Genomic DNA, 9,062 nt, shown 5'->3' with positions numbered 1-9,062 from the left:
CCATTGTGCTATGGGTTCCAAAGGACACCAAACAAGCAAGTGGGTTTCATCTTTGGAAATGAGTTTCCAAGGCCAACCCATTGTTCAACTACATTGAGGGATTTATAACCCTCAAAGAATTTGAGTCAATCAATAAAATTTGGGGCTACACTTGAGCCTCAATTATTTAGGGGTTTTGAGTTAAGAAATCATGAAATCAATACCAAACTATAAGATATTATACCTTAAATTGTAGAAAGATTCAATTTCACAAGTATGTTAAGCTCTAATTCAACCCACAAGACTTACTTAGAAGATTTTACACTCCATTTGGGTTTGCAGGTTAAGAGTGTGGCATAAAAAAGCCTAATTTTTAATGGAAACAACCTTTAAGTAAGCTTTTCCAGCCCTCAAGTCTCGCGGTAATGCCACCCGCTTAGCCATGGTCGTGGCACTGTGGTCGTGGTACCGCAGTTGTGTCCTATCCTCCACGGTCATGGTATCTCGGTCTATGCTAGGAATGGATAAAGCTTGGAACTTGGTTTTGAGTTTCAGCCAATGGCTCGAGATACATTCGGGGTTCATTTTAAACAAACAGGATATGTAACCCCAGAGTTGTCGATGCTCTAAATATGTTAGCAAAGTCAAATTTTGAATAGAAGACTATTTTACTAAGTTTTTTGCTTAGTTATCAATTAGCACCAATGAAAACTTCTAATTGAGAAAGTGGTTACAGGAACCAAACAAACCACCACGTAACCGATCTATCCGTCCCTGCAAATCACTAATGACTTAGGGCGGCTATGGAGAAGCTCTATTGGCAAAAATAAGCAAGAAAGCAGAAAATAACCTGAAAGGTCATTACAACATCCACTACTAAGGAACTTTTATCCCTAAAAGTTAAAGACAAGCAAGTACGAGAAGTTTCAAACACGTGAAGATACTAGGGCCGCATCTCAGTCTCAACCTTCCAAGTATCCTCCTCTACTGGGTGATGCTTCCACTGAACCTTGACCACTTGAATCTCCCTAGTACACATTCACCTAACATTACTAGCTAAAATAAGCATGGACTCCTCTACAAAGGTCAACTAATCGTCCAACTAGACCAGTCCCACCTAAACACATGAGAAGGATTTAGAATATACTTCCACAATATAGAATCAAGGAAAACTAAATGAACAATGATGAAGTTTTGAGGTAAAGCCAACTCATAGGCCACCTTGCCAATAACTTGGAGAATCTCAAAAGGAATAATATCGAGAGGGCTAAGTTTACCCTTCCTCTAGAATCTTACCACTCCTATCATAGGTGAAACATGAAGGAACACATTGTCACCAATTTTGAATCTCAAGGCACAAAATCTACAGTCGGCATAGGCCTTCTGCCTACTCTGGGCTGCTCTCACCTATCCTAAATCACCCTGACCCAATCGAACGCGTCCTAAATAAAATCTATACCATAAGGTCTAACCTTAGAAGTCTCAAACCATCCAATAGGGGAATGATACTACCTACCATATAAAGCATCATAAGGCACAATCTATATACTCGAATTATAACTATTGCTGTAGGCGAACTCTATCAATGCTAAGTGATGATCCCACTAACATCCAAAGTCCATAACATAAGCTTGGAGCATATCTTAAAGAACCTAAATAGTCTACTCAGATTGAACATCCATTATCAAATAAAGGTTGTACTCAAATCCACTTGAGTACTGATCTTGGGCATATTTATATTCTCAAAGCACCAATATGCCCTAAGATTTATACTTTCTTTGAGAAATTTTATATAAATTGTTAAGTATATTTCTGCTTTAATTCTGTTTCATGCCTAATAGATATGAAGAATTAGACAGAACGGATACATTAATTTTATATAGTTCTTTTAGGCTAAAATTTTGAAGAATTAGACACAACTGGATACATTAGTGATATGGAATAGTGGAAGGAATACAAGGTATTAAAATATAGCTGAAAATGGCAAGATGGAAGTCAGGAATTCTCATTTGGAGAGACTTTACATCACACCGACCAATAAAATAACATTGATTGAATTCAAGTGAAGGTCCATAATTATGGCACATCGCAGAGAGGAAGAAAGTCATAGATGTCACTTTCTAGTATGAGTTTGTGATACCATTGCATTATGGTGCAGTCCCAATTGTCAATTTGTGTGACCTAGAAGTTTAGCATGTCATGGAGGAAGGATATCTCATAATTATCTTAATCCAGTGGCTCACCGCGATAGTGGCACATCGCGGTGAGGGTGTGTTTCAAAAGTTTTCACTAAATAATTGAATTTCATGATTGACCAAATTTTGATAGGAATGGACATTTCAAGGCTTGGCACGACGCGCCGCTCGGCAAAATTAGAAAGATTTTTAGTATTTTGTCCCAGCTATAAAAGGAAAAATCCAGGATAGTTTTGGGGACTTTTAGCAAGCATAGTAGTGGCAGAAAAGCAAAATGTTCTCTCTTTTAGGGTTCTTATAGATTCTTTATAATTTTTTTCTTTAAGGTTTATTCTTGGTATAATTAATTACTTATTTTGGATGTTGAATTTAAACATGAGTAGCTATACTCTTTTGATGGGGTTGAGGTAAAGAACATGATTACTCTTTGATATTCTTTATAGTAGTTAGTTTTAGGATTATCATCTGGGTTGTTCTTAATTTCTTGAGCATACTATTTTAATAAGTGGTCACCATTAGAATATATCTATATTTCTATGTGAATCTGGGAGGAGAATTGTACGATAGAATGAAGAAATTAAGAATAAAGGTTCTTATCCTTTTATTACTTGTTTGGTTCAAGTGCAAGAAGATAGCATTATGAATCTAGCAGAATTATTATATCTCTACAGAAGTTGTAGCCGTAATATCTAAAACATAAAAGATTTGAGGTCGGGAGACCAAGATCATGGCCTAAACCTTTCGAATCAACGACTAGATAACCAATTAGACTGCTATAAGAATAAATATATGTATGATTGTTCAAAATGCCTTAACCCTGGAATCCTCATCATGATTGATTACAACTATTGCTTACTTTGCCCTTGTCACAACCTGTTAGTTATTTTTTATTAAGTTATATTTTTATTCAGAAATTTATAGTCATTTGATACTCGACGAGAATTAATACTTAGTTGTCTAAAGCTAAAAAAATTGGTTAAATTTCTAGATGCTTAGTCCTCGTGGGAATGATATCTGACTGTCTAAGTTTCTATAGTACTTGTACGATCACGTGCACTTGCGTGTGCGTTTGTGTCTTAACAAGTATTTGGCACCATTGCTGGGGACTAATATAATTAGTAAATTGCTAAATTTTTTTTTTTGATATTAAGTTTAGGTGTTAACAACTTGATCTTAGTAGCTAAAATTTTGTAAAATTGTCTGAATCTAGGACTGTCGAGAGATAAAGAATTGGTAGTGCCTTTTGTAGAACCAAAACAGATCTTTCAACAAAGGCAAAGAATGGTTGAACAAAAAAAGAAACCAGATGATCCAAATGCCAAAAATGTTTCACCTCCTACCATTTCGTTTTTCTAGTTGTTCCTATTCAATAAGGTGCTAGACCAATTCGTGAGGTAGCAATCCCACTTACAAACAATGTGACTAATAGTATTTGAAATCCTGAGCCAGGTGGTTGATTTGAACTGAAGCAGAATATGGTGTAATTGTTGAATTCAATGGGGCAATACCATGGCCTTTCACATAAAGACCCACCGCAGCATATACAGGCCTTCCTGGAAATAACTGATACGTACATTCCTATAGGGGTGAATTTTGATTATGTCAGATTGACACTCTTTCATTTTTCTTTAATAGGGGATACAAAAAGGTGGTTACATACTGATCCACCACTCTCCAACACATAATAGGAAGAATGCACTTGCAAGTTCCTCATTCAATTCTTTTGCATCATATATGACTGGATATTTGAGGAGTGAGATCTTGAGTTTCAAACCAAAAGATGAGGAAAATATCTACCAATCTTGGGAGATATTTAAAGGCATGCTCAGAAATTATCCTTATCACTATCAATCTAATGATGTCTTGGTTCACACATTTATAGAAGTCCTTGAGTCTAATACAAAAATTCTCTTGGATTCAACAGCAGGAGGTCAAGATTTAGAGAAAAACAATGAATAATTATATACGCTATTAAATTGAATTTCAGAAGGGAATCTTGATTGGCATACAGAATCAAGGCGTGCTCCTAAGAAGGTTGCTGGGGTATTGAAGGTAGATCAGTTCACTGCATTACATATACGGATAACAGTAATGAAAAATCATATGATTACTCAGCTGAATAACATAAATTTGGGTATTACACAACCAACAGCCATAAAAAAATGTAGTTCAATAGGTGAATTCTTAGTGTGAGGTTTGCAGAAGTGGTGAGCACACAACACATGAATGTTCGGTTCATATAGATTATGTCAACTATGTGGGGAATGAAAATAGTTAGGGTCAAGCAAATTTTGGTAACACGTATAATCCCAACCATCCGAATTTCTTATGGGGTGGAAATCAGGCACAAAATGCAAATTAATACAAGGGACAAATGCAACCTAATCCACAGCCAAGTTAAAACAATCAGGAGACTGCTAAGACTAGCAATATAGAGGAGTTAATAAAGCAGTTTATGGCTTAATAAGCATAGTTTGCAACAAAAATAAAAACTCAACAGGCATAGTTTGTAGTTCGATTGAAGAGTCGACAATTGCTTACAAGAATTCTTGAGTTTTAGTTGGTTCAAATTGCAGGAGCACAGAATACTATGTATTAAGGAGTACTACCTATCTATGTAGAGGTAAATACTAATCAAGTGAATGTTGTTACAATAAGTAGTTGGCTGCAAACTAAGGAGACGGTTCAAGATCAGCTAAATCCTGCAGTTGCGGATGACAGTTGTAAAGATAATACAGAGAAGGAAGTGAAGAAGAAAGCAGCAAGTGATGAAATTCGTGTGGAGAAGAAGACTCTTCCCTTAACCTTTCTGAAAGGGAAAGGAAGCATCAAGATAAGGTGAGCTACAAGTAGTTCTTAGATCTTCTAAAGCAGGTTTAAGTAAATCTTTCTCTTTTTGACATTCTACAGAGTGTGCAAAAATATGCAAAATATTTTTAGGATATAGTAGATAATAAGAACCGGTTAACTGAATATGCTACAGTTGTACTTACTCAAGAGTGGACATCCAAGATTCAAAACAAACTGCCCACGAAGTTGAAGGATTCAGGTAGTTTCACATTGCAGATAACCATTGGACAGACCATTCGTGCACGTGGATTGTGTGACTTGGGAGCTAGCCTAAATTTTATGCCTATCTCATGTTACTAGAAGATGGGTCTTCGGAGTCCCAAACCCACTACTATTATTTTGCTGTTGGCCGATAGGTCCCTTGCTAGGCCTGATGGTATTATTGAAAATGTATTGGTGCATGTAGGATCTTTAATCTTACCATTCATGCACGTGGATTGTGTGAATTGGGAGCTAGCCTAAATTTTATACCTACCTCGTGTTACTAGAATATGGGTCTTGGGAGTCCCAAACCCACTACTATTATTTTGCAGTTAGCGGATAGGTCCCTTACTAGGCCAGATAGTATTATTGAAAATGTATTGGTGTACGTAGGATCTTTAATCTTTCCTGTGGATTTTATAATTCTTGACTTTGAGGATGAACCTGTTGTTTCTTTTGTTTTGGGATGACCATTCTTAGCAACAGGACAATCACTCATTGATGTAGCAATAGGGAAATATAGCAGCAGTGAAAATGATGATGCAAGAACATGATAAAGTAGATGTTTTTGATGTGTACAAAGCGTTGAAACTACCAGCTATATATGAGGAGTTATCGTTTATAACGGTTATTGATCTTGCTTTGTATTGGCAGTCGCTGTTGTCTGATGATCCATTAAAGAGAACTTTGATTAGTCATAATTTGTATAGAGATGTGGAAGCATTAGAATTGGTCTGGTTATGAATTTGGCAGTGGTTGAGACAAAAAAGTGCCTTTTGAACCATTAAATAGGTCAATTGGTCCATCACCCAAGCCCTCAGTCAAAGAAGCTCCTAACTTGGAGCTTAAGGTTCTTCCTCCACACTTAAAATATGTTTTTCTTGGTAATCATGATATGTTTCCTACCATTTTGTCTGCAAGGTTATCAGATGTATAGGTAAAGGAAGCTATAGCAGTTCTAAAGAGGATAAGAAAGGCAATTAATTGGCAGATATTCGATATTAAGAAATCAATCCAGTATTTTGCATGTACAACATCTACATGGAAGAGGGTTACAGACTAAGAGTGCAGCAACAAAGAAGGTTGAATCTAGTGATAAAGGAGGTAGTTAGAAATGAAGTGATCAAGTGGTTAGATAGTGGTATTATCTACCTAATTTTTGATAGTAAATGGGTAAGTCTGGTGCACTGCATACTAAAATAAAGTGGGAAGACTGTAGTGTCTAATAATGATAATGACTTAATTCCCACACGCATGGTGACTGGTTGGAGGATCTGTATTAATTATCGGATGTTGAATAAAGAAACTCGTAAAGATCACTATCCTATTCCCTTTATTGACCAAATGTTGGATAGATTGGTGGGAAAATAGTATTATTGTTTCCAAGATGGGTACTCCAGCTACAATCAGATAATCATAGCACCAGAAGACCAGGAGAAGACCACTTTCACTTTTCCATATGGTAAATATGCGTTCAGACGCATAACCTTTAACCTACACAATGTATCTGCTATATTTCAAAGATGTATGATGGTGATATTCTCTGATATGGTTGAAGACTTTGTAGAGGTATTCGTTGGATGATATCTCTGTGTATGGTAAATGTTTTGAAAAGTCTTTTCGGAATCTTGACAAATTTATAGCTCGATATGAAGAGACAAACTTGGTGCTAAATTGGATAAAGTGGCACTTTATGGTTAAGAAAGGAATTTTCGTAGGCCAAAAAGTCTTATTCAAGGGACTTGAAGTGGAAAAGGAAAAGGTTCAAGTGATTTAAAAGTTGCCACATCCAGTCATAGTCAAAGGAGTGCGGAGCTTTCTGGGACATACAGGTTTCTACAGGCGGTTCATTCAAGATTTCTCAAAGATTGCAAGCCCCATGTGCAAATTATTGGAGAAAAAAGCCAAGTTCCATTTCGGTGTTGATTTCCATGAAGCTTTTGAAAAACTAAAGATAAAGTTGACTGAAGCATATATTCTGATCGCACTAGATTGGGAGTTACCGTTTGAGCTAATGTCTAATGTTAGTGACGTTATTGTGGGAGTAGTTTTGGGTAAGAGAAGAGATAAGTTATTTTTCTCGATCTACTATGGTAGAAAATTATTAGATGAGGCTCAAGTTAATTATACTATTATAAAGAAAGAGATGTTGGCAGTCGTGTATGCATTCAACAAGTTTAGATCTTACTTAGTTGGCACTAAGGTTATTGTTCATACTAAACATGTTGCCATTAAGTATCTTGTGAACAAGAAGGATGCAAAACCTCGACTGATTAGGTGTATTCTACTATTACAAGAATTTAATCTTGAGATTTGGGATCAGAAGAGAGCTAAAAATCAAGTTACTGACCACTTGTCACGGCTGGAAAGTCGAAACCATATTGTTGATGACTCTCTTAGTATTAAGAGTTTCTTGATGAAAAGTTGTTGTCTTTAGATGCAGTTGAGTTCCCATGGTAAGTTGATATTGTGAATTTGATAGCTTGTGAGGTGTACCCTCCTGATTTCACCACACAACAAAGGAAGAAATTGCTCCATGATTTACGTGCCTATATTTCGGATGAACCAAATCTCTTCAAATAAGGTCCAGATGGCATTTTTTGAAGGTGTATCCCAGATGATAAATTTTCAAAGGAGCTTAAAGATTGTCACTCATCTCCTTATGGTGGATATCATGGGAGTTAAGAGAAATTCTAGAAAAGTGTTGCAATCAGTTTTTTTCTGGCCTACATTATTCAGGTATGCAATTTCTTTTGTGAGGAATTTTGGTCAATGTCAAAGGTTAGGCACTATATCTAGGTGTCATGAGATGCCTTTTAACTATATTATTAAGGTTGAAGTTTTTGATATTTGGGGGATCGATTTCATGAGGTCATTCCCACCTTCAAAAGGCAATCTGTACATTCTTATAGCGATTGACTACATCTATAAATGGCTGGAAGCTGTAGCTAGTCCAACTAATAATGCAAGAGTGGTGCTGAGATTTGTGAAGAAGAAAATATTTTCCCAATTTGGTACACTTATTGTGATAATTAGTGATTGAAGTACGTACTTTATTAATACTTAGTTCAAAAATCTTCATACTAAATATGGTGTTAGGCACAAGGTTGCTGCTAAGTACCATCCCTAAACTAGTGGACAAGTTGAGGTGTCCAGCCGAGAGATGAAGTAGATACTACAGAAGACTCCGAATGAGCAATGAAAAAATTGGGCTGAGAAGTTAGAAGTTGCACTGTGGGCCTACTCAAACAAGTTATAAGATGCCCATTGGGACATCTTCATATCCCTTAGTGCATGGTAAAGCATGAAATCTACCTGTAGCGCTGGAACATCAAGCATACTGGGCATTGAAAAAGTTAAATTTTGAGATGAAAGTCGCAGGGGAGAAATAATTATTGCAGCAGAATGAGCTTAATGAGTTTAGGATTTATGCCTACAAAATGCCAAACTATACAAGGAAAATACGAAAAGATGGCATGATAAACAAATTCAAGATAGAGTATTTGAACCCAGACAACTTGTTTCATTGTTCAATTCAAGGCGTAAGTTGTTTTTGGGTAAATTTTGATCAAAATGGTCTGGACTTTTTGAGGTGGTGCGAATGACACCTCATGGAGCTGTGGAGTTGTGGAATAAAGAGAAGACAAAAAAGTTTCTTGTTAATGGACAGAGTTTAAAGCACTATTGGGTGGATCATCCGAATAAGCACAAGGAATTTATCACCTTTGCGGATGACTAAAACTGAGTTGAGTCTTCTAGGACATAAAATAAGATGCTATGTGGGAGGCAACCCACACTTGTATTATAATAGGTAGTTTAATTGTTATCTTGTAAAAT

The 9,062-nt window shown here is 36.3% G+C and overlaps 1 non-coding gene across 1 annotated transcript; it reads right to left on the bottom strand.

The window, feature by feature from the left end:
- Positions 1–3,917: 3,917 nt before the first annotated feature.
- LOC124899875 lies at positions 3,918–4,024 on the bottom strand. Its single transcript, XR_007057438.1, has one exon. It is a non-coding gene; the product is annotated as a small nucleolar RNA R71 (small nucleolar RNA).
- Positions 4,025–9,062: the final 5,038 nt, after the last annotated feature.

Source organism: Capsicum annuum, chromosome 6 (assembly GCF_002878395.1).
Source record: "Capsicum annuum cultivar UCD-10X-F1 chromosome 6, UCD10Xv1.1, whole genome shotgun sequence".
NCBI classification, from domain to species: Eukaryota; Viridiplantae; Streptophyta; class Magnoliopsida; order Solanales; family Solanaceae; genus Capsicum; species Capsicum annuum.
Note: the sequence above shows the minus strand (reverse complement) of the source record. Positions and strands in the feature narration are given on the sequence as shown.